Genomic DNA, 14,032 nt, shown 5'->3' on the forward strand with positions numbered 1-14,032 from the left:
GAAAAAAAGAAGAAAAAAAAAAGAAAAAGGAAAATTGAATCAAGATGGGTGATTTATTGAGCCTCAAGTTACAAAGTTGATCAAGTACAAACAAGAAGAGCAAGAAATGCTGAAGATATGAGAAATTGGAAATGAATTCAAAATTTGGCAGTCTTGAGGGATCCAATTGATGGAAAAATCCCCAACAAAGCAGATCCAAGTTAAGCAAGGCAAGATTGATGGCATCAGAATGAATTGATCCTTGGTTTGATTACCCTTAAACACTTATTTGGGCCTTTTTATCCCTTTCTTTCGTAACCATAAGCCATGGCCTACGTTACGTACCTGAAAAGTCCATTTTAATCATACATGGATTTCTAAGTAAAAGATGATATCTTTAGAATTCATTCCGTCTTCCAAGATTGATTTTTATTTGCAAAAATTAGTTTTTAAAATCTTTAATGCATGATATGAAAAATGATAAATGTGGGTTCAAGATATAAATTTTTAAATAACATCTTGAAACCAAAGGAGGATTCGAGTTGAAAACCTGAAAAGGCGGCTCGAATATTGAATGGTGCAACAACGACATAAGAGACGATCTTAAGCTCTTAATAAAGCACCACACATCTCAAAAACGTTCCTGAGATTCTGGAAACGAGAAGCATCTCTACAAGATGAGCATAACAACCATTTCTTCAAGTTAGTGGAAGCCCGAAGCGACATACTGAACCAACTTGAAAGAACCTACTTTACCAAAATCAACCTACACCTCAAATCAGTCAATAATTTTGACACTTGCCATAGAACTATGATTTTTGAATGATTTAAAAGTGTAGTTGATTTATTTGATATTCATTAAACTCATTGTTTATGATTCGATTATATTGTGAACCTGAAAGGGGTAATACTTTGCAAAATATTTTCATTCTTCAATAAAGAAAGGAGAAAAATCATTTTCAAACAGTACAGTCTCAAATGAGAAAGGTCCTTAAAGCAATTGTTGCTTATTCTACCTCTGTTGTAGAAAAAGAATGAACGAAGCCAGAAGAATGAAGCGCTTCACATTTTTGAAGGCAAGTGGTCCAAGAAGCCAGAAAGTCTGGAGAATTGAACTTGTGACACTCTCCTATGACATTAGCAATTCATCAAGAAACATTATCGTTTATCTCATGCTGAGGGCGATAAGTATCACCAGAAAGATTATTTTCCCCAACCATCAATTCATGTTCTCTAGAAGATTACATCATAAAACCATGAGCAAGTCACTACCTGCACTCTGGTTATACCGTGATGCTGGCTCAAGTCTTGATACATCATTGCTACTTCTTCTATGCCGATCACTTTCTTTGTCAAGATGATACCCATTATGTCCTTCAGAAGATTGCTGAATTTGAATTTGAGGACTTAGGGCACAGAATAAGATATTGGAACAGATTCTACACTTGTATGCTGTACAGGATTCCAAAAGTTGAGATAACCAGTTTTACCATCAACTAAACCTTTCCATAGTTAAGGAAGAGTGAGATATGGCAGTGTGTATTTTGGAGCAGCAGAAGAGACAGCTGTCGTAGCAGTCATTACAAGAAAATGCACCAACAAAAATCTTCTAGTTAATCATGATGATGTTTATGCTTCCGGTAAGATTGTTACACGGGATGCTACCGACAACAAGGTCGAATCCGCCAAATCTATTCATCAATTGCTCCAACCGATCACCATTCAGTTCTTGCACCTCTGTTTTCAAAGATATACTAAGACAATAGAAGGCGATCTTTGCAGCACTGATTCCAGCAAAAAGAAACAAGACATTGATATCACTGGGAAACATGTCTCTAAACAGATCCTTATGTATGGTTTTTAAGGAAACCTAGAAGTATTTCCACCTCATCAGGTTCAAGTGGAGCAACTTTATTCCTTCCAACCCATACTAGATTCCATTTTCAGCACTCATTAAGAACATACTTCTGGACACTCTAAGGTGGCTCATTGTCATAAGCTTCAAGAACCTTACAGATCCTTTCTGTTAATTTGGCACTTCCTGTACATGTTTATAAACAGTTCAACTTTGTTTTTGGATTCCAAGAAGGCCATCATTTCTTTGTCAATGGAAAAGCATCAGCACATGGAGGAAGCAGAATAAGAGAAACTCTGTTCTTAATTGGCAGATTATGAATATAGCCTATTTTCAGTGTGACAGCATGAAAATGCTTCGAATCTACAAATTCAGGCTTTACATCGAATAAGTACTGTGATATCCCAGTCCAAACATTAAATGGAACAAATGAATGTGCTCATAGCATCTTCTGGAAGTGTTCTTTGAGTTATCTGATCTGGTTTAGCAGAACCAATCATTGAATTGGGAAGATGAATGTGCTCATAGCATCTTCTGGAAGTGTTCTTTGAGTTATCTGATCTGGTTGGACAGAACCAATCATTAAATTTAGAAGATGAATTTGTTAATAGCATCTTCTGGAAGTGTTCTTTGAGTTATCTGATCTGGTTGGACAGAATCAAACATTGAATTTGGAAGATGAATTTGCTAATAGCATCTTCTGGAAGTGTTCTTTGAGTTATCTGATCTGGTTTGGCAAAACCAATCATTGAATTTAGAAGATGAATTTGCTCATAGCATCTTCTGGAAGTATTCTTTGAGTTATTTGATCTGGTTTGGTAGGAACTACAGAACCGATCATTGGAATTGAAATATGAACTGCATGATCATCTTCATTAAGAAGCTTCTTTTCAAGCTTCCTCTGCTTCTTCCTTTTTCCACAAATCATAACCCAAGTTTTGCCTTTGCTTGTAATTGGGATCATTGCATAATGGTTTCCTATCTTCTACCATAAGAAGTGCATCAGTAACCCTAGACATTTGATCAGCACATATAAAATCTGTCAATTCTGCAATTGATGAATCTGAACCACATCTCTCCATGGTTATTGAAGCTTCAGCCTTTGAGAATCTCATTTTTGTCAAGTATAACAGTTTACTCTCCTCATCAGAATCAGAACTCATGATTTCCTCGATATCAGAAGAACTATCAATATCTGTGAAATCATCCTGAAAGATCGCTTCATAATCAGATGAATTATTATCAGAATCAACATGTTGCATGGGTATGGATTTTTATGAGCCTGTACCACTGTATATGTAGTCTTGCTATTGCATCAGATTACTGTTCGCATAAATTGGTTTCTCTCCCACAGAAAAGTATATTTCAGAGATGGCTTTCACTGAAAGATGATAAGCCACTGTGTCAGCCTGGAACGGATTACCAAACTATTTTCACTGCTCTGTCTGACTAAATCCCTCCAGATACAGAAAAGGGTCACCTCATTCAGAAGATACATATCTCAGACGTTTCTGTCAGAATGATTGAATACTTCTTAAGTTTGTGACAACATGAAGAAATTTCAATTACTTGATAACACTACTGTTTAGTGACACCAGAATGAGAGTATTCAAGATAAATAGATTTGGGACACGAATAAAGCTACAAGTACCTACAACAAATCAATGTCAAAATTGGACCTCGTGGGGATCATGACATTCCAGTCAAACAGAGATTGAGAGTGAATCAGATAAATCTAGAGGGACATCTTGAGGGCCCATTTCAACCAGAAATAGAATATTGGGGCATTTTGAAGGCTCACAGCAATATGAATATTTGGGCATTCTTGTAGGCTCATCTTAACAAGAAGCAATATTGGGACATTTTAGAGCTCACTTCAGACAGATCCATGTGGTGTATTTTGAAGACTCATATTAACAAGAAGCAAATATTGGGGCATGCTGAAAACCCTTTTCAAACAGAATCAGAAATGTTGAAATATTCTGAATATTTATCAGCAAAATGCTGGGGCATGCTGAAAACCCATTTCAATCAGAATCAGAACTGTTGATGCATTTTGAACACTTGTATTAACCAATGTGGGGCATGCTGAAGGCCTATATCATCCTGTGTCAAGATCATTGACTTGAAAAAATATTTCCAATGAGACAGAAAGGTGTGAAGAATGAAAATGGTAAAACAGTGACAGTCGAACTGACTATACATAATTGCTTCGTTCATCAGGCAGTTACATTATGATCATGTTGTTGAACAAATGTTACTCAGCAAGTATGTTTTCAAAAACCTAATATTCTTAACCGTATGACAGTGTGTTCTTTGATAAACTACATTACGGTTGCATAAATAAAGATGATCCTCAGGCAGACTACTCGATCCAGGTTTCAGTTCCTTAAGATTTCAGCATTGAATTTGGCCTTCTGTGTGTCGGTGATAATTAAAAATATTTCTTTGAGATTCCTAGCAAATAGTTTCAACTATACTATTGAGATTATGAAGCTGTTTTTCACATCAGTTTTTGCTTCCTTGATGACATTGAAAAGGGAGACTCGACTCTCACTTATATTACTGTTATTCCCGTTGTTATTGGGATCATCATTGCTAGCCAGGGTGAACTGGGTTTTCATCTATTTTGGTTTTATCATGGGTGTTTCATCCCCAGCGGCAAGAATTCCATGAACCTCTTCCTGTACATGGCCCCTATAGCTGATATGTTTCTAATTCTTACAACGCTCATTACAGAAGAAAACGTGATCTGTATCACACTTTGCCTCTGCCCGAGATGATATCAAGATCAGTTGGTGTCTCTTCTTCAATTTAGCACTAGCATATCTTGTGGATTTGACTAATTTTTTGGTCATACCAACATCACACTTGAATCCCCATGGAGTTTTGTTTTCAAATGGTCTTGTGACATTATACAAAAGTTTTAAACACTATGCAAAGAAGTTTCTTGACCGGCAATCCAAGCAGAAGCCACATGAGATGATGAATGTGTTGTCAAATGTTTTATGAACCAGTGATTATGGTGTTGAACCAGTGTTGTAATCATATGGTTTCCATTTATCGACCCAAGATGAATTTTGTCTTCTTCAACTTCAAGATTAAAAGTGAAATATAATGAAGACTTCTTTCCACAGAATGAGAGATGAAAATTTTGACAACAAGAAACTAGTGGAGCCAACTAAGGTTGAACGACAAGTTGTTGCTAAGCATCTCGACATGATATGGTCCAAGTTGCCTTATTCGAAATCTGATTATATGTGGAGACATGAAAGGAATTGGAATAAATCTTCCTTGTGATATGTTTCAAGAGTCAAATTAGAACAGGCTCTACTCTCCTAATTAATCCCTGCTGAGTCAGGCATATCTACATCTACACTCTTCAAAGATGATAGATTCTCTTTTCAAAGATGATAGATTCTCTTTTCAAAGATGAAAACTTTATGGGATTTCTACACAAGTCCAAACAAATAAAGTTGGTTTTATCCAAGACAAGATGGGGCATCAAAGTCATAGCTCTGACTATAGCAAGAGTTCCACAAGTGAAACAATTCTTCTGATACTTTCATGAAGCAAAGAAGACATAAAGATACAAGTTGATCAGATGGTTCTTCAGAAATGCAAGCTTGATAGCATAAGTTGCTACACTGATATCCAGAGGTGACCCTGGCAATAAATGATGAAGTGGAGGAAAATAGAGTTCACCATTTTGAAGTAAAATGAAAAATTGCATCAACATTCATGCATCATATTTAGACATTTGCAAAATAGGAGCATTTTCATTCATTTTATCCATGTTAAAATTTGACAGGAATTTCAAAGATTTTAGCAAAGATATAAATTCATCATTTGATGGATCATCATTACCAGTTAGAGTTCATAATGAGAAGAACTCATTTGAAGAAGAAGAACTTGTTCAACTTTTTGCTTAAATTCATCACCCGGTGGATCAGCAGTGTCAGTTAGAGTTCATAATGAGAAGAACTCATCTGAAGAGGAAGAAGAAATTCATAATGAGAAGAATTTGTTCAACCTTTTCCCTGAATTCATTACTTGATGAATTATTTTTTCCAGAGGAAGTTCATAATGAGAAGAACTTATCTGAAGAGGAAGAAGAAGTTCATAATGAGAAGAACTTGTTTAACCTTTTGCTTGAATTCATCACTTGATGGATTATCATTGCCAGAGAAGGTTCATAATGAGAAGAACTCATCTGAAGAAGGAAGAAGAAATTCATAATGAGAAGAATTTGTTCAACCTTTTGCTCAAATCCATCATTCGATGGATCAGCATTTCCAGAGAAAGTTCATAATGAGAAGAACTCATCTGAAGAAGGAAGAAGAAGTTCATAATGAGAAGAACTTGTTCAACTTTTTGCTTAAATTCATCATTTGATGGATCAGCTTTTCCAGAAAAAGTTCATAATGAGAAGAACTTATCTGAAGAGGAAGAAGAAGTTCATAATGAGAAGAACTTGTTTAACCTTTTGCTCGAATTCATCACTTGATGGATTAACATTTCCAGAGAAAGTTCATAATGAGAAGAACTCATCTGAAGAAGGAAGAAGAAGTTCATAATGAGAAGAACTTGTTCAACCTTTTGCTTGAATTCATCAAATTGATGGATCATCATTTCCAGAGGAAGAGTTCATAATGAGAAGAACTCGTCATCTGAAGAAGGAAGAAGAAGTTCATAATGAGAAGAACTTGTTCAACCTTTTGCTTGAATTCATCAAATTGATGGATCATCATTTCCAGAGAAAGAGTTCATAATGAGAAGAACTCGTCATCTGAAGAAGGAAGAAGAAGTTCATAATGAGAAGAACTTGTTCAATCTTTTGCTTGAATTCATCATTTGATGGAACATCATCCCCAGCAGAAAGTTCATAATGAGAAGAACTCATCTGGAGAAAAAGAAGAATTTATTCAATATCTCCATAATGATCAAAGTAAAGTCAAATGGATAAAAAATTTTATTATCTTTTCATCTTTGCCCTATTCTTGTTAACACAAGAATGAGCAAAGAGGGGCAGCTGAAGATACTATTTTTTATCCATATTATATTATTATTATTATTATATTATTATTATCATTATTAATATTATTATTATTATTATTTTTATTTTATTATTATTATTATTATATTTATTATTAAATATATTAAATACATATAAATTACAAACCAATTACAATTCAACCGGCCCAGTTACAAACCAACTGAAACCGGTCCAAACCTAACCAGAAACCCTAAATATTTGGGTTTCCAGTTAGGGTTTCCTAACCCTAATCATCCTCAGCCGCCTCATCACAACCGTTGGATCTGGCACGATCCAACGGTCCACATGGTTCCAGAGAGGAACCCTAGGGTTTGATACCCTAGGGCCACGCGGCGCCGCCCCAGCTTCCACGCGGCTGCCGACAGTCTTCTCGCCGCCTCCGCCGCTGCCACGTCCCGAATGAAGGCTCCAGAAGATCATACCAGCCGTCCACGCCATGGCTACTCGGTGAGTCACCACTGGTAGTCCGGTGACTCACCGAGAGCCCCTCTTCGGACCGGTCCGAGACGAACACCGGTGGTGGCTATAAAAGCCACCACCCACCTGAGAAAAAGAAAAAAAAGAGACAGAGACAGAGACAGAGGACAGTAAAAAAAAAACCAGACAGAGGACAGTAAAAAAAAAACCAATAGCCAGAGAACACAACAATACCAACGACAAGGACAACCACCGGGAAAAAAACATACAGAGGAAAAACAGAAACAAGCAGACAACAACCAACAACACAACAACCAGAAGCCAAAAAAAGAAGAGAAAGCTTACTCGGTCATTGGAGACTTCGAAACATCACCGGAAACCTTCGAACTTCGAAGGTAAAATCCTAGATCTAGGAAATCCCGAGGGTTTTTTAGGATAAATAAAGGCCTTAGTCGGACTTAGAAAGAGAAGATCTAAGTTTTGGGGTATTTTGTAAATTTCCGGCCACCGTGAACGGTGGCCGGCGGTGGTGACCGGTGCCGGAACACGGCTGCCGGTCGGAATTTGTCTCCCTCCGGTGGAGGGTTTAGAGAGAAGACAGAGAGAAATTTTTTTCTCTCTGTTAGAGAGAAAAGAAGAAAGGAAGAAATGATAAGGGTGATCCTTGGGGCCGGCTTAAATGGGTATAAATACCCTCATCAAAACGACGTCGTTTTGATGAGGGTATCTGTGTAATTTCATATATGGGTAAACCCCATCCGTAGTCCATTAGTTTTATAACTTTACATTTTAGTCACTAAATCGAGTTTATAATCCTTTTAATTTGGTTCTTTAATTTTAGTTTTATTTATTTTAGTCCTTTATATTAAAATAATATATTTAGGATAAATATCATATTTAGTCCTTTAATTTTAATAATTAATATTTTAATCCTGAGTATATATTTTTAATTTATTTTAATATGATATTCGAATTTTATATAGTTTTATTTTAGTCACCAAATTAATAAATAAGGAAAATAACATGTTTAATCCCTGAATTTTTAAATAATTACGAATTAGGTATTTAATTTTATTAGATTATAATTTAGTTACTAATTTTAAATATTTTCATAAAGTTTTACTGCTTTTAAATATATAGTTCTAATTTTATTTTTATTATTGATTATTTGTTTTAATTGTACTTGTTTATATTTGAATATTATTTATATATATAGTCATATAATATATATAATAAATAATAATTTATATTAAATCTTAATTTGATTTTACATAAATTATGTTTTTATCATATTTTAATATATATATATTTTTCAAAACCAAAGAAAATGACAGTCCTAATACAACTGGATGTCCTATTCTGGTATTTTAAAATTAAATATTATGATAAAAAAAATTAATATTTATCAATATCAAAGAAAAGAGCTGTCTTAAAGCACCTAGAAGTCCTTTTCTGATATTTCTAAATAAATAAATATTTTATTTATAAATATATTTAAATTAATATATTTCTTCATAATCATAATTTTGAAATAATAGGATTATAAATTAAATATATTTTGAATTTTTAAATTTCTAATAATAGAGACAATTTATAATTAAAAAGTACCAATTTTGGGCGTTGTAGGGGTGCTAATCCTTCCCTAAACGTAACCGACCACGAATCCCTTTTTATTATTAAAAAGAATGAATTTTTGGTTATAAACGCAGATCAGTTCAATTTTTTAATTGATGTTTTCTTAAAACTCTTTTAAAAAATAATTTTTAGGTATTCGACCTACCTAACCCAAAAGGCCGATGGCGACTCCCAAATTATTTTCAAAATCATTTATTCACATCAATTTTCCCGCCGAATAAATATTTCGTGCCCGGACGAAAACCGGTTACGACAATTTTATTTTGAATTCAAGTCTAGTTTAAAAATTTAAGCTCAACATTGAACTTTTCAAGACTCAGTTTTGAACTTTTCAAGTCGAACTTAATGATACTCGAACTCGACTTCTCTCATTTAAACCCTAAACACGTGATCAAATTTGAAAATATCAGATTAAAACACAATTCTAGGAAACATACCGCTTGATGATCACCAGAGGTGCGTACTGCAACATCTTCCTCGAGCAAAATCCCGAACTTGGAATGGTAAATTTGTTTGATTAATTGAATCTGGGATGGGGTCCGAGAACATATAACTTCAGTTGCACCAGCAATATTCGTTACGTCCGACAAGAATGCCTGCCTGATCACTGTCGCATCACGTTCTGCTGGATCGTGCATCCATAGCAACACTGCCGTCTGAGAGGAGATAAAAAACTCAGCATGCACTCTAATATAAAAATGATACCAAAATTTACTTTTCTCATAAAATAATCATTTTAATCTTTGTTTTTGTTAGATAATGTTTCATTTTGAGAGACAAATAAATATCTGAATAGGTATAATATCAAAATTCACTCCTACCGCTTGAAAGATAATCGCTTTGATTCTTACTTTTCTTTTTAGTATTTTGACATCGAACTTTACATTTTGAGGTAAAATACTCTTGGTCGGGTAAAAACTCTTAGTTGATTAACGATTAACACACGTCATTGATGTGAGACAGTCACGTGTCCAAAGTAATGGCACGACACATGTCACCAGCCTAAGGCCCAAAATTTCATATATCTATAAAGGTGACATGACAATATCATATTAACGACAAACGTTAATTGATAGTCAATCAATAATTCTTATTCAAATATGAATAATTTCACTTAAAAATAAAGCATATGGGTCAAAGTGTTCTAAAAGAAGAATGAATCGAAGATAATTATTTCGTTAAACCTTAAAAAGTGAATTTGAACATTATACTAATGTGGAAAAGTACCTCTAGTTTTCCACTAAGCTCGGACACCAGACGTTTGAGAAGATCTTCGGAATACATTGATTTATACTCATGCAGAATGAGCGAGCGCTGCGCTGCATCACGGTGGGAGAGAATGTTGACCACCGTGGCAGTATCGCATCCCATCCCTACACAAAAGTAATGCCCACAACATCAATGTTTGATTTCCAACGACGTCGTCCAACAAGTTTTCTTAACCATCAATAACACACAATCTTAAGAGAGAACAACACTTGCTTTAATCACTTATGTTGCTCAATGAGTTCGTGAATAAATAGGTATTTAAAAGATGATGAAGAAGAAAGGTAAAGGAAAAAAGTACCTTTGAAAGCACGGTAAAGCTGAATAGCATCGTCTCTAGGTGAGGTAAGAACAGGTGGAACGCTCAAAGTCGACATTGATTTTTGCTTTGCTCTCTTGATTCTCAAAATCTGTGGTTTGGAACTCTTCCTGTTTTCCTAATTTATAGTCAGCCAAACCACACGATACGACCTTCATTACTGGGAAGTCAACTACTCCACTCCACCCCCACACGGTAACTCACACCCACTTAATTAATAGGAGATAGGGTTTATTCGGTTTGGTTCGATTTTTTTTTATTTATAAAAGATGGACCTAATTTCGCTATACACTTCTGAAAAACGAAATCGAATAATATAAAAATCAAAATTTTTGATCCGGTTTATATCGATTCTATTTGATTTTGTGATTTTTAATTGTTTATCATTTTTCAAGCTCAACGTCCGACAAAACAAATTTTAGGCTTAAATGGGGGTGTAAACACACAAACCTTAATTCATAAAAATAATATTATTAGTTTTAAGAATATCTATTTCTCTTAACAAAATTAAAAAAAAAAATTGATTTGGACTATTATTATTTTTATTTTGGTTTGATTTAGAACAAATAAATTTCAAAAGCAATGAAACTGAAACCGAATTGTGTATCTAAATTGGACCGAAATCGAATTGTAAAACAAAATATCCAAATCAAATTAAATAGTATAATTAGATTCAGATGGATTTATCATTTTACGATTTCATTGCTCAATTCTAAAAGGAAACTGAAAGGTTGCCCCACTTTCTTCCAAAAGCCATGATTTTTTTTTAATAAAAATAGAAATCCAATGGTCTGAAAGATCGACAAAAGGGGCGATGATGAATTGATATGGAGAGTAGGTGAGAGTGAATTAATATTGAGAGTAGGGGGGAGACGTAATTGAAAAAAAGAAGAAGTAAATTACGTTAAATACCACTCATTTTTAAGTTTGGGCTCGAAAATTTCATTGACGTTTTAATTTTATCAATTTTAGCACGAACGTTTATGTTTCACTGTAATTTTGTCACTCCACCGCTAATCCGTTAACGGGACGATGACATGACATCTTTGTTCCGTGATGGCGATGACATGACTATCTCATCAAAATGATGTCGTTTTGGCACGACCGTTTTGATGCTAAAAGAGAAGTCGTTTTGTTGATGAAAAAAATATTTTTCATGAGATCCGAACCGTAGACCCTTTAGAATCTAAAACTAAATACTCAACCACCAAACTAACTTAAAAACTTAATATAATCTTAACAAAACTATTATAAATGTTCATCGCTACCACCGTCATCCTCATTATCTTCCTCCGCCAATCATGTGTGAGATTGTTCATGAATATTTCTGACCGCTGTATCTAATACTGTTCCTACGAGCTTCTACTTGTCTTCTCACCTCAATGGCTCTAGAATCTGCTATGGAGTTGGTGCTAGTGGAGGCTTTCACACTCCTTTGTCTGTTATGCCACTCAAGTCAAATGTCTCTTTATGCATCATGAAAGTTCTCTGCAATAGATCACAGTAAGAAGGTTCCCTCATAAACATAATTTCCCCAAGTTTTCTTGATATTCTTATTTGTCCTAACACTTGTATTATTCAATGTTTGTTTTGTTTGAAGGGATTGTGCCTACTTCGTCTCCAAAACTGGAGGACTTTCTGGGTGGTGCAACTATGGACCCTCATCAATATGGAAGTCACCAACGAGAAACAATGCCGCTCAGCTTATACATCGTGTACTACCACCAAGATGCGAATCAGGAACACAACCAGCAGTATTCTCTAGACCTTCTCCAAGAACCCTTTAAAGAGCAAGAACATGAGTTTTCTGTTCAAACTCACCACTACTTTTCATGACTTGCTTGCCAAGCCATGTTTCATTCCCCATTGGAGGAGAAAACCAAGGATACCCAACTTGCAGACTGTGATTCCCAGATTCCTCAATTGGGAGAAAACAATGCCTTAACTTTAAAAATTGGGTAGCCTCTTACTTCTCTACCCGTGGTTCAATGGAACAACAGATGACTAGTAGCATGGTCGATGATGGAGCAGCTTCCGGCTCCGTTTGTCCAATGGGTTGTGGGGACTTGCAGTCCCTAAGTTTGTCGATGAGTCCTGGTTCCCAATCCAGTTACGTTACAGTTGCATTCAAGTGACCTTACTTATTTATAATAGTTTTGTTAAGATTATTACATGTTATTAAGTTAACTTGGTGGTTGAGTATTTAGCTTTGGTTTCTAAAGGTTTATGGTTTGAATCTCATGAAAAACATTTTTTTCATCAACAAAATGACGTCGTTTTGAGCTTTTTGAACATCAAAACGACATCGTTTTGATGAGGGAGCCACGTCATCGCCGTCACAGAACAAAGATGTCATGTCATCGACCCGTTAACGGATTAACGGCGGAGTGGCAAAATTGTAGTGAAACATAAACGTCTGTGTTAAAATTGATAAAATTAAAACGTCAGTGACATTTTCGAGCTCGAGCTTAAAGATGAGTGGTATTTGACGTAGTTTACCCTTGAAAATATGTTATAAATATTGAGGGTCTTTTTGTTTTTTTGTTGTGATCCCGATTGCAAGGTTTCGACTTGATTAATCCGGACTGACCCGCGTTGTACACCTGACTTTGGTGGATAGAGCTCTCAACAGGAATTTTCTGTATATTCAAAGACTCGAATTGAAAACTTTAATTAAACGATATCAAACTATTTACCACTTTAATGATATTTTTGTTAATATATAAAGAAAATCAATTTCGGTGTGCGATTGGCGCTGATGACTTTGACCTTTTTGTATATACTTGCTTACCACTTGAATGATTGAAGATCTTTTTCTTATTATATAAAGAAAATCAATTTCGGTGTGCCATTGGGGCCGATGACTTTGACCTTTTTGCATATGCTTATTTATTCAGCTCTTGGTTTACTTGGTCTTGGCGGTATTAACATCAAGTTGTCATCATCAATGTCAAGTTGCAGTTGTGCAGATTCCACCTTTTCACATTTAAATTATTTTGATTTTGTATCAAATATTTAATATTTAAAATTTGAATTTAGAATCTAATTTAGTTTCATATTTAATATTTAATATTAGTCAAATAAGTTTTTTATCCTTAATTTTTAGATTTAAATACTTAATAGATTATTATCCCTTCCAATGTTTGATCATAACTCCATCCATCCAGACCGAGAACCTCCGAGCTAAGCTACAAGCGGCTCTAATACCATTTTTATTGTTGTGCATATTCACATATAAGGTTGATATATAATGCCTCCCAACTGTATTGTGTTAAATATATTTCAAGACTCTTCCTCCGTTGTATAATGTTGGTTGTACAATGACTTGATCAGACCTTAAAATGGCGAAGAATATGGTATGCACTTGCATTAGTGTCATTGCATTACCATGAACTGTTCGACCGTGGGGGATGCAAGTGTGCTTAGGGTGAGTATGTAATGAACCGAAACTTGAATTTTTGCATGTTAATTATGTATTTTACTGAAAGTGTCTACCCTATACCGA

The 14,032-nt window shown here is 34.9% G+C and overlaps 1 pseudogene; it reads right to left on the reverse strand.

Moving 5' to 3' along the window:
- LOC120167119 overlaps nt 1–14,032 on the reverse strand; it is a 31,119-nt pseudogene that overhangs the window by 9,336 nt on the left and 7,751 nt on the right.

This window comes from Hibiscus syriacus, unplaced genomic scaffold (assembly GCF_006381635.1).
Source record: "Hibiscus syriacus cultivar Baekdansim isolate YM2019G1 unplaced genomic scaffold, ASM638163v2 tig00111662_pilon, whole genome shotgun sequence".
NCBI lineage: Eukaryota > Viridiplantae > Streptophyta > Magnoliopsida > Malvales > Malvaceae > Hibiscus > Hibiscus syriacus.